The sequence below is a fragment of the Mytilus galloprovincialis genome, chromosome 3 (genome assembly GCF_965363235.1).
Source record: "Mytilus galloprovincialis chromosome 3, xbMytGall1.hap1.1, whole genome shotgun sequence".
Classification (NCBI taxonomy): domain Eukaryota; kingdom Metazoa; phylum Mollusca; class Bivalvia; order Mytilida; family Mytilidae; genus Mytilus; species Mytilus galloprovincialis.
Window position 1 is genome coordinate 1,706,957 of NC_134840.1, and position 21,602 is coordinate 1,728,558.

A 21,602-nucleotide genomic window follows, 5' to 3' on the forward strand; every position below is an offset into this window, starting at 1 on the left:
TTTTAACTGACTGTCTGATATTGATATACTGGTGAATTGACCGATTCTTTTCATTTCTATTACTATAAACAAGCATTCAAATGGTCAGACAGCAAACCTAAACAAAAACAAAATCAAATCCAAATGAAGTCCAAACAGAACGTTTATTATGAAGAATTGGGAGATGGTTTGATTGCCAATGAGACAACTCTTCACCAGCGTACAAATAAAGTTGATGTAAGAAATAAGGTAAAGTACATATAAAGCTTAGCGTAAAGAACCTTATTAATTGTTTAACTTTGGTAATGTGAATGCAGTATGCCTGCTTTTAAAATTAAGATAAAAAAGAACACATTACCAACAAATGATTGATATATCTTGTTCCAGGTACCGAAGAGTGTAACTGAATCTATAAATAAAGCAGTTAAATTTGTGGCAAACGGTGCACCTGCATCCATTGCTAACATATATGAACTTGCTATATCATTCTATGCCTTATCGTTGGCCAAACATCCGATAGCAGGTGCAATCTTAGCAGAACTTGAGAAAAATGCAAAAGTCAATGGTATGTATTGCAATTAATAATTAGGTCTTTCCACCTTTCCGTGGAAAGACCTTTTGATTTTGTTCTGATTATTATTTTTTTTTATTCCGCCTATTTTTTTTCTTGCGTAGTATTGTTGTTTAATAAGTTGTCGCTTAGACATTTGGAATATGATATCGTATAGTTTATACGCTTTAAAAATTTACAACCGCGTAACAAAATACTTTACGTTGTATGAGTTATCTCCCCGAACACTGTTTTTCTTGTGATCACTACTCCTTCGCAACCGTAAAAGATTACGACTTTATTTTACCACATTGCTCGTTACATCTTTAGGATAAGGATATTCATTTTGACCGAAGCTATATGGAGACTCCATATGAGAGTTATTCCCCCTTTTTCATTTGATTCAAGTGATATGCATTTTCAACTGGTAAACCATAAGTGATAGAGACCTACAATGTAGGGTCTTCAGATTTGAGGTCCTTGATCCAAAAAAATGAAAATGAGGTCAAGGTCAAAGGTCAAGGTCATATTCTAAATTTCATTTTGGCTTATTTTCACTTCTTTTCAAATACCGTATAACATATTGACAAATAATTTTTCATAAATTGTTAGTTGCGACATGTCCTTACTTGTATATTTTGGTTGAAAGGGTGTGCATACAGGAAATGGGAGTTTTTGTCCATCTTACATTTAGAATTACGCATAAAGTGGTATTACTCATTAACCAAACATATCAAAGACCTAGGGTCTTTTGATTTAAGGTCCTTGGTCCTTGAAATTGATTAATACGGTTAATACGACGTGATAGATTTTGACCTTTGCTTTAAATTCATATAAATACATCATAAAGCCAGGAACTACCATTTTAAACTGATTTTTCATATTTCAATATCAAAATAGATCTTTACTAGTGGAAAGACCTACAATTGTTCTCTAATCAATTGGTTTATTAGGTCTTTCCACTTTTCTGTGGAAAGACCTATTGTTTTTCTTCTGATTATTTTTTTTTTTCCGCCTAATTTTGTTCTTGCGATAAACATTTGTTTCGCAATATGTCGCTTAGATATTCAGTATATGATATTGAACAGTTTATGCGCTTTTGAAATTTACCCTGCGTAACCGAATACTTTTCTTTGTATGTATGCACTGTTTTCCTTGTGCTCACAACTCCTTCGCAACCGTAAAAGATTACAACAAATTTATTTTATAAAATTGCTCGTTATATCCTTCGCATGCTTTGTTCAATTTCGACCGAAGCAATGTGAGAGTGATTTCCCTTTTTGTATTTGAAATTTTGAAATGCATTTTAAACTGGAACACCATAAGTGATAGAGACCTAGGATCTTTTGATTTGAGGTCCTTGGTCCAAAAAAATGAAAATTAGGTCAAGGTCAAAGGTCAAGGTCATATTCTAATTTTTTTAATTTGTCTTATTTTCACTCATTTTCATTAACCTTATAAGATATCGACAAATTATTTTGTATAAATTGTTAGTTGCGACATGTTGTAACTAAATAATTTTAGTTGAAAGGGTGCGTAAACAATGAACGGAAGTTTTAGCCCCTATCATATCTTAAATTATGTTTAAAGTGATATAACTTATTAACCATACATATTAGAGACTAGGGTCTTTTGATTTGAAATCCTCAGTTTATGACCTTGAAATTGAGGTCAAGGTCATAGGTTAATTTGACGTTCTAGATTTTGACCTTTGCTTTAAATTCATATCTAAACATCATAAAGCCATATGAACTGACATTTTAGACTGATTTTTTATATTTCAATATCAAAATAGATATTAACTGGTGGAAAGACCTTCAATTGGTTTTTAATTCTTATTATTTTTCTTCTTCCACTTCAATTTTTTTTCTTGCGTAGTTTTGTTGTTTCAAAAAATGTCGCTTAGATATTTGGAATAATATATCGTATAGTTTTTACGCTTTAATATTGACAACTGCGTAACAAAATACTTTACCTTGTAGGAATTATCTCCCTAATTACTGTTTTTCTTGTGGCCATTACTCCTTCGCAAACCGTAAAAGATGACAGCAAATTTATTTTACCAAATTGCTCGTTACATCTTCAGGATTAGGATTTTAATTTTTACCGAGGCTATCTGGAGACTCCATATGAGAGTTATTTCCCCTTATGTATTTGATATAAGTGATTTGCATTTCTAACTGGTAAACCATAACTGATAAAGACCTAGGGTCTTTTGATTTGACATCCTTGGTCTAAAAGAAATGAAAATTAGGTCAAGGTCAAAGGTCAAGGTCATATTCTAAATTTTGATTTTGGCTTATTTTCACTCATTTTCATTAATCTTATAAGATATCGACAAATTATTTTTTACAAATTGGTTTGTGACCTTGAAATTGAGGTCAAGACCAAAGTTTAATAGGAGGTTCTAGATTTTGATCTTTGCTTTAAATTCATATTTAAACACCATAAAGCCGTAGGAACTGACATTTTAGACTGCTTTTTAATTTGGTTTGTGAACTTGAAATTGAGGTCAAGGTTAAAGGTAAATAGGACGTTCTAGATTTTGACCTTTGCTTTAAATTCATATTAATACATCATAAAGCCATAGAAACTAACATTTTAAACTGATTTTTCATATTTCAATATCAAAATAGATTGTTACTAGTGGAAAGACCTTCAATTGTTCAACAATTTGTTTTTAATTATTATTATTATTTATATTTTTTTTTTTCTTCCTCCTTATTTTTTTTCTTGCGTAGTATTGATGTTTCAAAAGATGTCGCTAAGATATTTGGAATATGGTATCGTATAGTTTATACGCTTTAAAAAATTACAATTGCGTAACAAAATACTTTACGATGTAAGAGTTATCTCCCCAAACACTGTTTGTCTGTTGCCACTACTCCTTCGCAACCGTAAAAGATTACGACAAATTTATTTTACCAAATTGCTCGTTACATCTTGAGGATAAGGATATTCATTTGGACCAAAGCTTTAAGGAGACTCCATATGAGAGTTATATCCCTTTTTCACTTGAATTAAGTGATATGTATTTCTAAATGGTAAACCATAAGTGATAGAGACCAAGAGTCTTTAGATTTGAGGTCCTTGGTCCAAAAAATGAAAATTAGGCCAAGGTCAAAGGTCAAGGTCATAAATTTAGGTCAAGGTCAAAGGTCAAGGTCTAAATTTTGATTTTGGTTTTATTTTCACTCATTTTCATTAAACTTTTAAGATATCGACAAATTATTTTTACAAAATTGTTAGTTGGGACATGTAGTAACTTATAAATTTTGGTTGAAAGGGTCCGTAGACAATAAATTGGAGTTTTCGCCCCTCTTATATTTAGAATTATGTGTGAAGTGATATTACTCATTAACCATACATATTTTAGACCTATGGTCTTTTGATTCAATGTCCTTGGTTTGTGACCTTGACATTGAGGTCAAGACCAAAGTTTAATAGGACGTTCTAGATTTTGACCTTTGCTTTAAATTCATATTTAAACACCATAAAGCCATAGGAACTGACATATTAGACTGCTTTTTAATATTTTAATATCAAAATAGATCTTAACTGAAAGACCTTCAATTGTTCTCTGAACAATTGGTTTTTAATTTGTTTCGCTGATGTTAGAAATACACAACCGCGGATTAGAAGATGTAACCAGTCTTAAAGTGGGACAACTGAAGTATCATTGATACGGTTACATTTTGTAAAAGGAATTGTTTATTGTATAATTAATCAGAAGAAGTTCTATTGCTTTCAACCTTACGATATTGTAAAGTAAATCGTATTCGATCCAACTACTTGTTATTTGTTTTCAATAAGCGATGTTTAATATCGTTTTGGATTAAGCTATTTGTTTTATTTCTTCCAAAGCAGAATGGGAATAAATCTGTGCAAACTTCTATAGTTTACTTTCACCTAGTTATGAAGATATGAAAGTATTCAAATCAATTCTTCAAATAATGCTAGAAGTAAAAGAATAAAAACAACTTTTATTAGCTCACCTGGCCCGAAGGGCCAAGTGAGCTTTTCCCATCACTTGGCGTCCGGCGTCCGTCGTCGTCGTCCTGCGTCCGGCGTCCGTCGTCGTCGTCCGTCGTCGTTAGCTTTTACAAAAATCTTCTCCTCTGAAACTATTGAGCCAAATTTAACCAAACTTGGCCACAATCATAATTAGGGTATCTAGTTTTAAAAATGTGTGGCGTGACCCGGTCAACCAACCAAGATGGCCGCCACGGCTAAAAATAGAACATAGGGGTAAAATGCAGTTTTTGGCTTATAACTCAAAAACCAAAGCATATAGAGCAAATCTGACGTGTTGTATAATTGTTGATCAGGTTAAGATCTATCTGCCCTGAAATTTTCAGACGAATCGGACAACCCTTTGTTGGGTTGCTGCCCCTGAATTGGTACTTTTAAGGAAATTTTGCTTTTTTTTGTTATTATCTTGAATATAATTATAGATAGAGATAAACTGTAAACAGCAATTATGTTCAGCAAAGTAAGATTAACAAATAAGTCAACACGACCGGAATGGTCAGTTGACCCCTTTAGGAGTTATTGCCCTTTATAGTCAATTTTTAACCATTTTTCGTAAATCTTAGTTATCTTTTACAAAAATCTTCTCCTCTGAAACTACTGGGCCAAATTTAACCAAACTTGGCCACAATCATAATTAGGGTATCTAGTTTAAAAAATGTGTGGCATGACCCGGTCAACCAACCAAGATGGCCGCCACGGCTTAAAATAGAACATAGGGGTAAAATGCAGTTTTGGCTTATAACTCAAAAACCAAAGCATTTAGAGCAAATCTGACATGAGGTATAATTGTTGATCAGGTCAAGATCTATCGGCCCTGAAATTTTCAGACGAATCGGACAACCCTTTGTTGGGTTGCTGCCCCTAAATTGGTAATTTTAAGGAAATTTTGCTGTTTTTGGTTATTATCTTGAATATTATTATAGATAGAGATAAACTGTAAACAGCAATTATGTTCAGCAAAGTAAGATTAACAAATAAGTCAACATTACTGGAATAATCAGTTGATCCCTTTAGGAGTTATTGTCCTTTATAGTCAATTTTTAACAATTTTCATAAAATTTGTAAATTTTTATTAACATTTTCCACTGAAACTACTGGGCCAAGTTCATTATAGATAGAGATAAATTTAAGCAGCAAGACTGTTTAGTAAGATAAGATTTACAAACACATTACCATCACCAAAACACAATTTTGTCATGAATCCATCTGCTTCCTTTGTTTAATATTCACATAGACCAAGGTGAGCGACACAGGCTCTTTAGAGCCTCTAGTTTGAGAGGTGAAAAAACCATATTGTCTGAGAATCAAAGAATGACAATTTGATATGATATTATTTAAAAAAAAAACATTGTTTAACCTTTTAAGGCGGTGAAAAATACTGGACTTTACCTGACACTGAAGCAGACAAACTGCAACCTTGGAAAACCTGGACACCACCCCAAACTAAAGTCAGAGCTATAGATGTTGAAATGACCTCTTATATACTGTTAGGATACAATCTATAAGACGATACAGACAACGGCATTCTGATAATGAAATGGTTAGGTAGACAGAGAAATCCACGAGGGGGGTTCATTTCTACACAGGTATGTTACCCTTACTATGATTGCCAATGAGACATCTATCAATTAAAAATCGTGATTGTGTATAGTATTCAATGTTAAAAACCGACCATGGTTTAATGTATACATTTGAATTTGATTTATTTGTGTTTAAAGATATGTTTAGAACTATGGGGCTATTTCGTGGCAGTTTTTATTTGTGGGAAAGCCGAAGTGCTCGGACATTGTCATTTGTAAAGAAAACTTACCTTTTTTTTATTTGGCTTTTTAACTATTTCGATCTGAGCGTCACTGATGAGTCTTATGTAGACGAAACGCGCGTCTGGCGTATAAAATTATAATCCTGGTACTTTTGATAACTATTTACACCACTGGGTCGATGCCACTGCTGGTGGACGTTTCGTCCCCGAGGGTATCACCAGCCCAGTAGTCAGCACTTCGGTGTTGACATGAATATCAATTATATGGTCATTTTTATAAATTTTCTGTTTACAAAACTTTGAATTTTTCGAAAAAATAAGGATTTTCTTACCCCAGGAGTAGATTACCTTAGCCGTATTTGGCACAACTTTTTGGAATTTTGGATCCTCAATGCTCTTCAACCTTTTTTTTTATTTGGCTTTTTAACTATTTCGATCTGAGCGTCACTGATGAGTCTTATGTAGACGAAACGCGCGTCTGGCGTATAAAATTATAATCCTGGTACTTTTGATAACTATTTACACCACTGGGTCGATGCCACTGCTGGTGGACGTTTCGTCCCCGAGGGTATCACCAGCCCAGTAGTCAGCACTTCGGTGTTGACATGAATATCAATTATATGGTCATTTTTATAAATTTTCTGTTTACAAAACTTTGAATTTTTCGAAAAAATAAGGATTTTCTTACCCCAGGAGAAGATTACCTTAGCCGTATTTGGCACAACTTTTTGGAATTTTGGATCCTCAATGCTCTTCAACCTTTTTTTTTATTTGGCTTTTTAACTATTTCGATCTGAGCGTCACTGATGAGTCTTATGTAGACGAAACGCGCGTCTGGCGTATAAAATTATAATCCTGGTACTTTTGATAACTATTTACACCACTGGGTCGATGCCACTGCTGGTGGACGTTTCGTCCCCGAGGGTATCACCAGCCCAGTAGTCAGCACTTCGGTGTTGACATGAATATCAATTATATGGTCATTTTTATAAATTTTCTGTTTACAAAACTTTGAATTTTTCGAAAAAATAAGGATTTTCTTACCCCAGGAGTAGATTACCTTAGCCGTATTTGGCACAACTTTTTGGAATTTTGGATCCTCAATGCTCTTCAACTTTTTTTTATTTGGCTTTTTAACTATTTCGATCTGAGCGTCACTGATGAGTCTTATGTAGACGAAACGCGCGTCTGGCGTATAAAATTATAATCCTGGTACTTTTGATAACTATTTACACCACTGGGTCGATGCCACTGCTGGTGGACGTTTCGTCCCCGAGGGTATCACCAGCCCAGTAGTCAGCACTTCGGTGTTGACATGAATATCAATTATATGGTCATTTTTATAAATTTTCTGTTTACAAAACTTTGAATTTTTCGAAAAAATAAGGATTTTCTTACCCCAGGAGTAGATTACCTTAGCCGTATTTGGCACAACTTTTTGGAATTTTGGATCCTCAATGCTCTTCAACCTTTTTTTTTATTTGGCTTTTTAACTATTTCGATCTGAGCGTCACTGATGAGTCTTATGTAGACGAAACGCGCGTCTGGCGTATAAAATTATAATCCTGGTACTTTTGATAACTATTTACACCACTGGGTCGATGCCACTGCTGGTGGACGTTTCGTCCCCGAGGGTATCACCAGCCCAGTAGTCAGCACTTCGGTGTTGACATGAATATCAATTATATGGTCATTTTTATAAATTTTCTGTTTACAAAACTTTGAATTTTTCGAAAAAATAAGGATTTTCTTACCCCAGGAGTAGATTACCTTAGCCGTATTTGGCACAACTTTTTGGAATTTTGGATCCTCAATGCTCTTCAACTTTTTTTTATTTGGCTTTTTAACTATTTCGATCTGAGCGTCACTGATGAGTCTTATGTAGACGAAACGCGCGTCTGGCGTATAAAATTATAATCCTGGTACTTTTGATAACTATTTACACCACTGGGTCGATGCCACTGCTGGTGGACGTTTCGTCCCCGAGGGTATCACCAGCCCAGTAGTCAGCACTTCGGTGTTGACATGAATATCAATTATATGGTCATTTTTATAAATTTTCTGTTTACAAAACTTTGAATTTTTCGAAAAAATAAGGATTTTCTTACCCCAGGAGTAGATTACCTTAGCCGTATTTGGCACAACTTTTTGGAATTTTGGATCCTCAATGCTCTTCAACCTTTTTTTTATTTGGCTTTTTAACTATTTCGATCTGAGCGTCACTGATGAGTCTTATGTAGACGAAACGCGCGTCTGGCGTATAAAATTATAATCCTGGTACTTTTGATAACTATTTACACCACTGGGTCGATGCCACTGCTGGTGGACGTTTCGTCCCCGAGGGTATCACCAGCCCAGTAGTCAGCACTTCGGTGTTGACATGAATATCAATTATATGGTCATTTTTATAAATTTTCTGTTTACAAAACTTTGAATTTTTCGAAAAAATAAGGATTTTCTTACCCCAGGAGTAGATTACCTTAGCCGTATTTGGCACAACTTTTTGGAATTTTGGATCCTCAATGCTCTTCAACCTTTTTTTTATTTGGCTTTTTAACTATTTCGATCTGAGCGTCACTGATGAGTCTTATGTAGACGAAACGCGCGTCTGGCGTATAAAATTATAATCCTGGTACTTTTGATAACTATTTACACCACTGGGTCGATGCCACTGCTGGTGGACGTTTCGTCCCCGAGGGTATCACCAGCCCAGTAGTCAGCACTTCGGTGTTGACATGAATATCAATTATATGGTCATTTTTATAAATTTTCTGTTTACAAAACTTTGAATTTTTCGAAAAAATAAGGATTTTCTTACCCCAGGAGTAGATTACCTTAGCCGTATTTGGCACAACTTTTTGGAATTTTGGATTCTCAATGCTCTTCAACCTTTTTTTTATTTGGCTTTTTAACTATTTCGATCTGAGCGTCACTGATGAGTCTTATGTAGACGAAACGCGCGTCTGGCGTATAAAATTATAATCCTGGTACTTTTGATAACTATTTACACCACTGGGTCGATGCCACTGCTGGTGGACGTTTCGTCCCCGAGGGTATCACCAGCCCAGTAGTCAGCACTTCGGTGTTGACATGAATATCAATTATATGGTCATTTTTATAAATTTTCTGTTTACAAAACTTTGAATTTTTCGAAAAAATAAGGATTTTCTTACCCCAGGAGTAGATTACCTTAGCCGTATTTGGCACAACTTTTTGGAATTTTGGATCCTCAATGCTCTTCAACTTTTTTTTATTTGGCTTTTTAACTATTTCGATCTGAGCGTCACTGATGAGTCTTATGTAGACGAAACGCGCGTCTGGCGTATAAAATTATAATCCTGGTACTTTTGATAACTATTTACACCACTGGGTCGATGCCACTGCTGGTGGACGTTTCGTCCCCGAGGGTATCACCAGCCCAGTAGTCAGCACTTCGGTGTTGACATGAATATCAATTATATGGTCATTTTTATAAATTTTCTGTTTACAAAACTTTGAATTTTTCGAAAAAATAAGGATTTTCTTACCCCAGGAGTAGATTACCTTAGCCGTATTTGGCACAACTTTTTGGAATTTTGGATCCTCAATGCTCTTCAACCTTTTTTTATTTGGCTTTTTAACTATTTCGATCTGAGCGTCACTGATGAGTCTTATGTAGACGAAACGCGCGTCTGGCGTATAAAATTATAATCCTGGTACTTTTGATAACTATTTACACCACTGGGTCGATGCCACTGCTGGTGGACGTTTCGTCCCCGAGGGTATCACCAGCCCAGTAGTCAGCACTTCGGTGTTGACATGAATATCAATTATATGGTCATTTTTATAAATTTTCTGTTTACAAAACTTTGAATTTTTCGAAAAAATAAGGATTTTCTTACCCCAGGAGTAGATTACCTTAGCCGTATTTGGCACAACTTTTTGGAATTTTGGATCCTCAATGCTCTTCAACTTTTTTTTATTTGGCTTTTTAACTATTTCGATCTGAGCGTCACTGATGAGTCTTATGTAGACGAAACGCGCGTCTGGCGTATAAAATTATAATCCTGGTACTTTTGATAACTATTTACACCACTGGGTAGATGCCACTGCTGGTGGACGTTTCGTCCCCGAGGGTATCACCAGCCCAGTAGTCAGCACTTCGGTGTTGACATGAATATCAATTATATGGTCATTTTTATAAATTTTCTGTTTACAAAACTTTGAATTTTTCGAAAAAATAAGGATTTTCTTACCCCAGGAGTAGATTACCTTAGCCGTATTTGGCACAACTTTTTGGAATTTTGGATCCTCAATGCTCTTCAACTTTTTTTTATTTGGCTTTTTAACTATTTCGATCTGAGCGTCACTGATGAGTCTTATGTAGACGAAACGCGCGTCTGGCGTATAAAATTATAATCCTGGTACTTTTGATAACTATTTACACCACTGGGTCGATGCCACTGCTGGTGGACGTTTCGTCCCCGAGGGTATCACCAGCCCAGTAGTCAGCACTTCGGTGTTGACATGAATATCAATTATATGGTCATTTTTATAAATTTTCTGTTTACAAAACTTTGAATTTTTCGAAAAAATAAGGATTTTCTTACCCCAGGAGTAGATTACCTTAGCCGTATTTGGCACAACTTTTTGGAATTTTGGATCCTCAATGCTCTTCAACCTTTTTTTTATTTGGCTTTTTAACTATTTCGATCTGAGCGTCACTGATGAGTCTTATGTAGACGAAACGCGCGTCTGGCGTATAAAATTATAATCCTGGTACTTTTGATAACTATTTACACCACTGGGTCGATGCCACTGCTGGTGGACGTTTCGTCCCCGAGGGTATCACCAGCCCAGTAGTCAGCACTTCGGTGTTGACATGAATATCAATTATATGGTCATTTTTATAAATTTTCTGTTTACAAAACTTTGAATTTTTCGAAAAAATAAGGATTTTCTTACCCCAGGAGTAGATTACCTTAGCCGTATTTGGCACAACTTTTTGGAATTTTGGATCCTCAATGCTCTTCAACTTTTTTTTATTTGGCTTTTTAACTATTTCGATCTGAGCGTCACTGATGAGTCTTATGTAGACGAAACGCGCGTCTGGCGTATAAAATTATAATCCTGGTACTTTTGATAACTATTTACACCACTGGGTCGATGCCACTGCTGGTGGACGTTTCGTCCCCGAGGGTATCACCAGCCCAGTAGTCAGCACTTCGGTGTTGACATGAATATCAATTATATGGTCATTTTTATAAATTTTCTGTTTACAAAACTTTGAATTTTTCGAAAAAATAAGGATTTTCTTACCCCAGGAGTAGATTACCTTAGCCGTATTTGGCACAACTTTTTGGAATTTTGGATCCTCAATGCTCTTCAACTTTTTTTTATTTGGCTTTTTAACTATTTCGATCTGAGCGTCACTGATGAGTCTTATGTAGACGAAACGCGCGTCTGGCGTATAAAATTATAATCCTGGTACTTTTGATAACTATTTACAATCGAAGTCTGTTAAACTGGTCTCTGGAACGCATGTTACGTGCGAAATTCACACCACCAACCTCAGTGTTGACAATCTTGTGTTACAGTATTACTTACACCAATCAGCAACCGATGCCTCTTATTTATTACAGAATGATTTTAACAGATTATTGGATTAAACTTACTCTGAACCTCCTGTTTGTAAGGTTGATTAAACATTAAAATTAAATTTAATTACTTTTTAGTTTTTCTTTTACTAAACTTAAACCTTTTAACTGTAGGCGATTTTGATAAATGTTTACTTTTATTGGTCAAACATAACTTTGGCAAACGACAGCCGTTGATTGAAACTCATCTATTGTATTCAATTCTTTCTCCCAGTTTTAAATGAAAAATCAACATTGGAAAGCAACATTATGTATTCCAAATTCATTATATTACTACGAACTAATAAAATATAAACATGATTTATTGAGGACACCGTGATAGCAATTCAAGCACTGTCAGGGTTGGGAGAAAAGATTTACGTACCTAATTTTCAAATGAGTGTAAATACTGTTGGTGACACGTGGCCTCAGGGAAAAACGTTTGACGTAAACAACAGAAATGCCCTAGTACTACAAATAGAAGATGTAAGTTTGAAATATCATCAGGAAAGCCCTGGTATTACAAATAGAAGATGTAAGTTAATAAAACAATAATCTCAACAAAGATGGTATTAAAAGGATGAACTGAAACAATTATATCCTGCTGTGGATGTCTCGACTGTCAGGCGATTGAAAAATCATCTTTTAAAAAGTGAAGGCATTCAGCATGATAAAATCAGCAATCGATGTGTATTGTGTAGTTGGCATGTCACTGGGTACTTTTAATCCCATCCTTACAATTAATGATAACAACCAGAAATATTCTGTAAAAGAGGGACAAAAGATACCAGAGGGACATTCAAAGTCATAGATCGAGAATAAACTGACAACGCCATGGCTAAAAATAAAAAGACAAACAGACAAATAATAGTACACTGAACACAACATAGATAACTAAAGAGTAAGCAACACGAACCCTACCAAAACCTGAGGTGATCTCAGTTGCTCCAGAAGGGTAAGCAGATCATGCACTATACGTTTCAAAGACTTATGAACTGTTGATGGTGCTCATAGATCTTTTCGTCATATCAAATTAAGCTCTTCTATACATTACTCAATTAAGTGGTTGACATATTATTTAGACGCTTGTTAACACATATCAATAGCAAACACTTCTTGACTATTGTTGAAAAAACAAACCCATATGGTAATGATTCAAAGCCAACGTTTCGTGTCTTCTTTCGTTTTCTCTTGTATGTTCTATATTTAAGTTACTGTTATGTATTTTTATAACCTATTTGGAATGCTTGTTTCGGTCTTGTTGCATGTTTTGTTTTCAATCTTGATTTTGTATACTATCTCATTGACTTCAGCTCTGTATTCATGTTTGCATTCGACAAATGCCAATTCTTCATCATTTTTACCAAACACCATTTCTAGATCTTTCCTTGGTTGCAAAAACACATAGATATATTCCTTTTTTTTTCACAACATGAATCATTCATTTCACAACATATATATTTACGGCAACTTCTTTATTTTGAATCAGCAAGATTTTGATTATATCAATATTCAAAATGCCTCAATATAAATCATTATTACGTATTACATATATTTGATATTTTTTTATTGTATGAGTTTTTGTCATTTAGATTCCAAATACAGCACGAAGTGTATCGGTGAATGCTAATGGACGAGGACTGTGTCTTATCGAGGTAATACAACATCTCCTTACATAGAAAATGAACATCGCTTAAATAATCTGACTTAACACTGAGGTAATACAACATCTTCTTATATAAAAAAAGAACCACATGATATTGCTTAAATGATCTGACTTGACATTGCTTTAATGATCTGTCTTAACATTGCTTCCATCAAGATTTAGTTAAAAATTAATGTTTAAAACCATGATAATCTTTTAAATATTTTACACTTTGCATGTCAAATTACAAAATTTTTAAAATAGGTTGTATAAAAAGAAATATCACTTTAGAATAGTTATTGGGTTCACACATATATATTACACCCAGGTTGCAGTTTATTTCAATGTTAACAGCGATTTACGAGAGCCAGCATTCGCTCTGACAACAAGAGTACTCAATGATTCAACTAAAGGATTCAGACTCAGAGTTTGCTTCAGGTAAGTTAATACACGATGATTCAGATAAATAGATATAAGCCTGCTCCAAATTCATGAATACAAGCTGCTTCAAGAGACTGAAAAAAAGATTGGAAATAAACTCATCATAGATACCAGGACTAAATTTTGTATATACGCCAGACGCGCGTTTCGTCTACAAGACTCATCAGTGACGCTCGATTCCGAAAAAGTAAAAAAGGCCAAATGAAGTACGAAGTTGAAGAGCATTAAGGACCAAAACTCCTAAATGTTATGCCAAATGCAGCTAAGGTAATCTATGCCTGAGGTAGAAAAGCTTCAGTTTTTCAAAAATTCTAAATTTTGTAAACAGTTAATTTATCAATATAACCAGATTGACTTTAGTCTATATAGGCTAGCTGAGTTAATCGCTACATGATACCAGGGTCAGGGCAGAAACACAAAGTTTATTATGTATTAATAAGAAGATGTGGTATGAGTACCAATGAGACAAATCTTCAAGTCACATTGAATTTCCGATATATTAATGATGTCTTTCATTGAATAACCCATATTTCAGTCAACACTTACATCTCATATGTCCCATGGAACTTGAAATTAAGGATACTACTGATTCTAGAAGGACTGCTTGATACCTTGACCTTTTCCTCAATATTGACGCAGATGGATGACTCCACACGAAAATCTATGACAAACGGGACGATTTCAACTTCCCAGTTATCAATTTTCAAATTCTCAGCAATAACATACCCTCTGCCCCTTGGTATGGTGTTTACATATCTCAGTTGATACATTATGTTCGTGTATGTTCACACTATACGGACTTCATATACAGAAGTGTGTTTCTAACGCAGAAACTGCTCCATCAAAGATTAAAAATGACACTCCGTAATGTTTACGTACACCATCAAACATTGGTTGATCCATACGATGTATCTTTGTCCAATCTAAGTAAGGACATTTTAACCACTTGTTACATTGTGGTTTTACGTCGTCTGATCTTTTAATTACCGAATGTGACCTATTCCCGAACGTGGCTGTTTTACTGAGTGTGCATTTGCATTGTTATAAGACGTGGTATGGTACTTTGATGTTATATTTGTTATTCTCATCGGATTTTGTCAAATGTCTTATCGTTTGTAGTTGTAAATCTAATTTTTTTTCTGTTGTATTCGTGTATTATGGGAAAGATTATTACTCACCCTGTTCATTTATTAGATTTTTGTTTTGGTCAACTTAATTTATACGATATATTTGGTTTACAGAAACACCGACATAGCTAGACAATACAATTAATTTTTTAATTACTACCACAATTTTATATTAACAGGTATTGTATTTTTCATTGTAATTAATAAATATTATATCTGTATTGCAAACCTAATCTTGAATCATATCCTAATTTTAACCAATTTAAAAAAAAAAATTTAGAAATTCAAATGTGAGGTCACTGTGTGCGTCGATCTGTTCCGCTAACTCGGCTGTGACTTTTTGTGTGCTTGTTTAATGTATTCTGTAGTAAGTTACTATTTCGGTGATATCATGTATGTCTAATCTATAGTCATTTTTATAAATTTACCGTGTGAAAAAGTATGAAATATTCTAAATATTAAGGATTTTCTTATCACAGGCAGAAAACTTAAGCCATATTAGGCACAACGTTTTGGAATTTTGGTCCTCAAAGCTCTTCAATTCTGTATTTGTTTTGGTTTTCGAACTCTTATCTGAGCGGTACTTGCAATTCTTGTGTAGACGAAACGCGCGTTTGGCGTATTAAATTATAAGGCTGGTGCCTTTTGATAGCTATGATTTGTATTTTGCTCTGTCCAATATGTTTTCCCATTTATTTGTATTGTAGTCCCGACATGTAATGTTGTCATTTTAATGTTATATTTAACATTGCCATAAAAGCGAGAGGTTTGGCTAGCCACAATCTAGATTCAACCCACCATTTCTTTCTCAAAATGTCCTGTACCAAGTCAGGAAATGGCTATTGTTATATAATAGTTCGTTTCTGTGTGTGTGTGTTTCATTTAGTGTTGTGTTTCTGTTGTGTCGTAGTTCTCCTTTTATATTTGATTTGTTTCCCTCAGTTTTAGTTTGTAACCCGGATTTGTTTTTCTCTCTAAATGGATTGATGAGTTTCGAACAGCGGTATACTACTGTTGCCTTTATTTAAAACGAAAAAGCCCAAACAATGTAATAACTAACAGCAGAATGTCAAGCATTTCATTAATTTGAATTGTTTCAATAAGGATTTCACGTCCATTAAAGCATTTGAACATAGTAACATACCAATTGAATATGCCATCTCAAACATTTGATACTTTGTACATTATGTTTATATGTTATACACTACTATTCCGTATATTACAGTTGGTTAAGAGGAAGACAGAGTACTATGGGAATTCTAGAAATATCTTTACCATCTGGGACTGAAGCTGACTTAGACTCAATCGATACTACCAATACTCGAGGACAGTATAAAAAAGTGGAGAAAGCTTTCCGTCAAATCAATTTATATTTAGATGCGGTAATGATTTAGTCATGCTATGTTCTTTCATTGTCTCTTTAAATAAAAGAGTACAAATACCAAGCCACCAATACATACAACTTAAGCGCTTGTCTCACAGAAAACCATGCAAAATTTGAAAAATCATCCAGGAGGTTGGTTAAAACTTATCCAGCTAATGAAGTTTTTTCATATCTTAGGTTCAATGGAAACCAGAAAATATATTTTAGACTTCTCTGAATTGTGTCTTTTTTTAGTAATAAGCTAAGATGCATAATTGAATAAAATTAGCCAAAAAGTCCTTCAAATATATGTTTATTCGAAAGTACTTTAAAAGTCACAAAATTAGTTCTATTGGGTTTCTAGCTATTTATATTGCGGAAATATATTTTAAAGATCACAAATTATGCATTTATAAAGCATTTGCTATGTTTTTGCACACTTAAAGGGTGCTCTCTTTAATGCCTTATTTTGTATATGTCATTTATTAGCCAAGTTTAAGTCACTGGTTTTCGAAAAGGTGAAGACAGAAATACATGAAATAAAAAAATTTCCACAAATTTTTATTTGATTAAAAAATCCACCAATGGCAAATAAGTAAAAATAGCCTTATTTTATTTTTTAAAACCCCACCTCAAGCCTTTTCGTGCATTTTTTACTAAATTTTGGGTATACATTGAACAAAATATGATATATTATTATTAGTTTCTGAAGATGAAAGTGAATAAGTGATGATAGAGAGAACATACCCGAAATAAGAATTATGGAATTCATGGTAGATATTAGATGGGTTGATCTTGTTTTTGTGAATATACAAGTGAGAATTATAAGCCAGAATGAAAATGAAAATTCGTAGAATAGTACAAGGACAGTTTTATGGCTACTTTTGCTGTAAACTGATAGTTGATACGTTTTTGCCGAGTCAGCGGGTATCAATGATTTTATGAACTATGAATTCTATAATCATGATAATGATTTGAATGTCGTTATGGGCTACTAAAAAGAAATGTACAGGATTCAGTGTCTTATTGTATAAATACTAACAAAAAAAGCTAAAATATTGTGTAATTTACATTGGATAAAAATATTCTGATGTTTTGTTTGGTAAAAATTTACAACAAATTATTCTGTCATCACCTTTCCAACCTGACCTACACATGAAACCAAACTTTTCTCATTTCAAATAATGATTTGATTTGTGTTTTTTTTTCTTCTAATTTGACAGCCTCATGATCAGTATCATGTACCCCTGGACCAACATACTGAATAACATGCATAATTACACACAAATGAATATTCATAAGTAGCATGTAAGATTTCCAACAACATTACATTTGCATTTCTGTGCTTATCATGCTTATATTTAATTATGATTGTTAAAGTTCTTATATAAGCAGGTGCTAGATATACTCATAAAAACAGGTTAAAGACAAAACATGCAATTAGCAGTTTCAAATTTGAGAATTTGGATTATGAATCAAACCTTTTTTTTTATTTGTTAAAAAGAACTTTCCGTAAGAGCTTTTAGTACTTTGATTATCGTTTTCACTATGACTTTGTTTTGAATTAATAAGAAACACCAGTAGAAGTATAAAATCACTCATTTTGACAATTAAGAAAAAGATTTTGTTTCATGATTTTGTTTATAAAAATACTATAAAAAATAGCGATACAGTGTTATATAATAAATATATGTTCTAAATATTTGCAGTGGGTGGATTTTATATATTTCTTTGGAATGTCATAGTAGTACAATTTGATGTATTCATCTTTTAATTACAGCCTCATCTTTTTTGCATTTCTTCAGGTCCTAAATTTGGTAAAATAGCTAATTCCTTAAACACCTGTTTAATAAATATAAAGGCCCTACTATAAAAAATCAAATAAATATATTTATTACTTACATTTTTTTTATTTCCTTATATGCTTTATCACATGCATGGGGAAAAAAGATATTTATCATGGCTAGAATTAATTATTTGTTGGAATTAAATCCATAAAAAACCTTGAATTTGGCAATTTTCTCGTAAAAAAAATTGTGAAAATAGATGGCGCTACAAAACTGGGCTATCCGATAAAATTTAAGCTAAAAAAAATTCAAGTGATATTGTCATGGCCTAAGTGTTGTGTGTACCAAATTTAAAGAGATTCCGCAAAATTCACTCCTGGACACTTTTGCATGGTTTTCTCTGAGACAAGCTCATAACATGTCTTCTAAACACCACTGAGTTGCATCACAGCTACATTTTCCAGTTATTCACATATGTTCGTTTTAAAACTATATCATTCGATTGCTGTTTACTATGTATTATGTAGTCACCTAAATAATAAATATAGATTCCATCTGAGTGTCTAACGATATATCCTTCATTTCCAAACATTTGCAGAAAGTTGTATTATTTTTATGTGAGTCATGAATCATGGTCGACTTATTTCAGGACTTGAGAAGAAATCAAGAAAACTTTACGTCATAATTAAATTTCGATTATTCATAAGGATCGAGTACACAGTTATCTTCCCTTGATTTTTGTTGTCCTCATGTGGACAGTGTGTTACTTGCCAATCTTTTTAATATACCCCTTCCAAATTTATTTCTTCATGTTTTATGCCTCAAATATCAAGTAGGCGGATACAATTACACTGTGAAAAAACTTGATTCATGAATTTCAAAGTAAAGTTGTGATTTGGTCCAGTAGAAAAAGGTTAAAATAAGCATTTCGGAAGTTGTTTAAAGATTTCAAGACCTGCTGAACATAAAATTGTCATATTTTGAGTTAGAGCCGTTGAAGTTTTTCTATCAATTTGATATAATTTGTTCCAAAAGTAGTACACCACACTGTACAAGTATTATTGAGAAAAGGCAGGTGGGATTTTTTTATTTCCATTTATTGTCTAAAAGAAATGCACTACGAAATAACTGTGTTCTCAGACCTAGGACGATGCGAACATATATTTCACTAGTGATTAGAAATACTTGTGTTGCATCGTTCAGGAAATGCGCAATTACAAAAAAATTAGAGAATTCACCATACACAATATCGTTGATATGTAATTGTCTTGTTTGAATTGAAAACGATATTATAAACCCTTATCTATGGGAGGATGTTCCTTACATAATTCTCAAGATTCTGACTTTCCGTTTGATATTTGAATTTTCTCAGCATATATTAAGTCCCAAGTAGATGATGTTGTATGTTGATAAACCTTACCGTGTGGCAATCTCCGGCGCAGAGATCACATATCCGGTCCGTCCAATCCTTTGTAACACTACACTCAATATTAAGTGCAGTATTGCAAAGCATGTATGGAACGAATATGAACTCTGCACCGGAGATTGACCGTGTGGCACAAATCATTGGCTGTGTATATAACACCATATCCAATCAAATACGATCGATAGTTTTGTAAATCATTTTTAGTCAATATTTTGATATTCTTATTACACTGTTTGGTCACATAAATGTTTGTATTTTTCTACAGATTTTGTCAGAGCAAATGTGTATTGAAGTAGACATAAGGAGAGTTGCACTGGTTGCTCGTCATAAACCTGTGTGGGTCAAATTGAGGGAGTATTATGAGCCAAGTAAGTTATATTACTATAGAACACTACAACTTTTTTTGACAAACGAACTACTGGTTGGTTTAACATTAACTATCGACAGATTCAAAAATTTACTCATCACTTTAATATGCAATTTGAATATAAAGATGAATTCTTTTGCTGTATAACAAATAGAAAACTATATATACTGATGTCCATCTTTAACAAAAAATAGTTTCAAAATTTGAATTGACCTTTAGCGACATAAAATAGCATTGACCACGAAATAAATGTATATCTACACTAGATCAGTTGTAAACTTAAACCATTTAGCAACTGCTGTATATAGGTATTTAGGTAATGAAGTAGGTCAGTTTTACCAATCGAAAGCTCTTGCCAATGCTACCATTATATAAGTATGTGGTCCGCACAATTGTGAAACATATAGTAATTGCTGTATATTTGTTTTTAGGTAATGAAGTAGTTAAGTTTTATCAATCTAAAGCTCTTGCCAATGCTACCATTATAGAAGTGTGTGGTCCGAACAATTGTGAAGAAGTGAAGGTGAGTAATGTATCATGTGTATTTATTTTTGTTTATTTGTGTGCGTTGTTGTTGTCAGCACGCAATTATTTCTTAACTTTACTTTTAATCTGAAACTGGAATTGCAAAACAAAAACAAACACAACATTTTCTGATATAGAACTAAAAGCTGATCTTCGTAATTAAATGTATTGAACAAGCTTTTTATTTCTTTATAAGCTTCTTATTTTATATATCGAATAAATGAATTTCAAATAAGTAGTCGATTATGTCTTGTTCTACTATTTATTGAATGTATTTATATTTCAAACAGCTTTGTTACTTTATTATCTATACTATTACATGAGTTAAAATAATGTCTCAGTATCTACATATTCAATATCCATTGATAAATTTGAGAATGGAAATTAGGAATATGTCAAAGAGACAACAACCCGACCAAAAAGCAGACAACAGATGAAGGCCACAAATAGGTCTTCAATGCAGCGAGAAAATTCCTAATATGGAAGTGGTCCTCAGCTGACCCCTCAATAAACATTTGTACTAGTTCTGTTCTGTGAAAATGGACTTCAAACTGAATTCCAAAACATAGAAATGAACTGAAATTTAAAAAAAAGCATACAAGACTAAGTAAGGCCAAAGGCTCCTTACTTGTGATATGCGCTTAAATGCATATTCAATTGTTATAAAACGTTAAATGATTGAATAGGTTAGGTTCTTATGATATATTTTAATTTTTTCAGAGACGATAATCCTGAAATACGAGAAAAGAAAGTTTCCGAAACTGTCTATAGATGAATAACTGTTCTTTTTATATCAACAAATAGACACTTTGTTATACCAGATATCTTTAACTTGTACTTAAAAATGTTAAAGCGGAATAAATTGTGATTGTGTCAATTGTTTCTATCCGTTGTTTAAAATTAAAATACTAAGACGTTTCTTTGTTTTTAAAATATTAAAATACAAATGCAGTAGGATAAATCGTTGCAATTAACGTCAAACT

At 33.4% G+C, this 21,602-nt stretch overlaps 1 pseudogene; it reads left to right on the forward strand.

Moving 5' to 3' along the window:
- Window positions 1-21,524, forward strand: part of LOC143069845 (CD109 antigen-like) — a 49,826-nt pseudogene extending 28,302 nt beyond the window's left edge.
- Window positions 21,525-21,602: the final 78 nt, after the last annotated feature.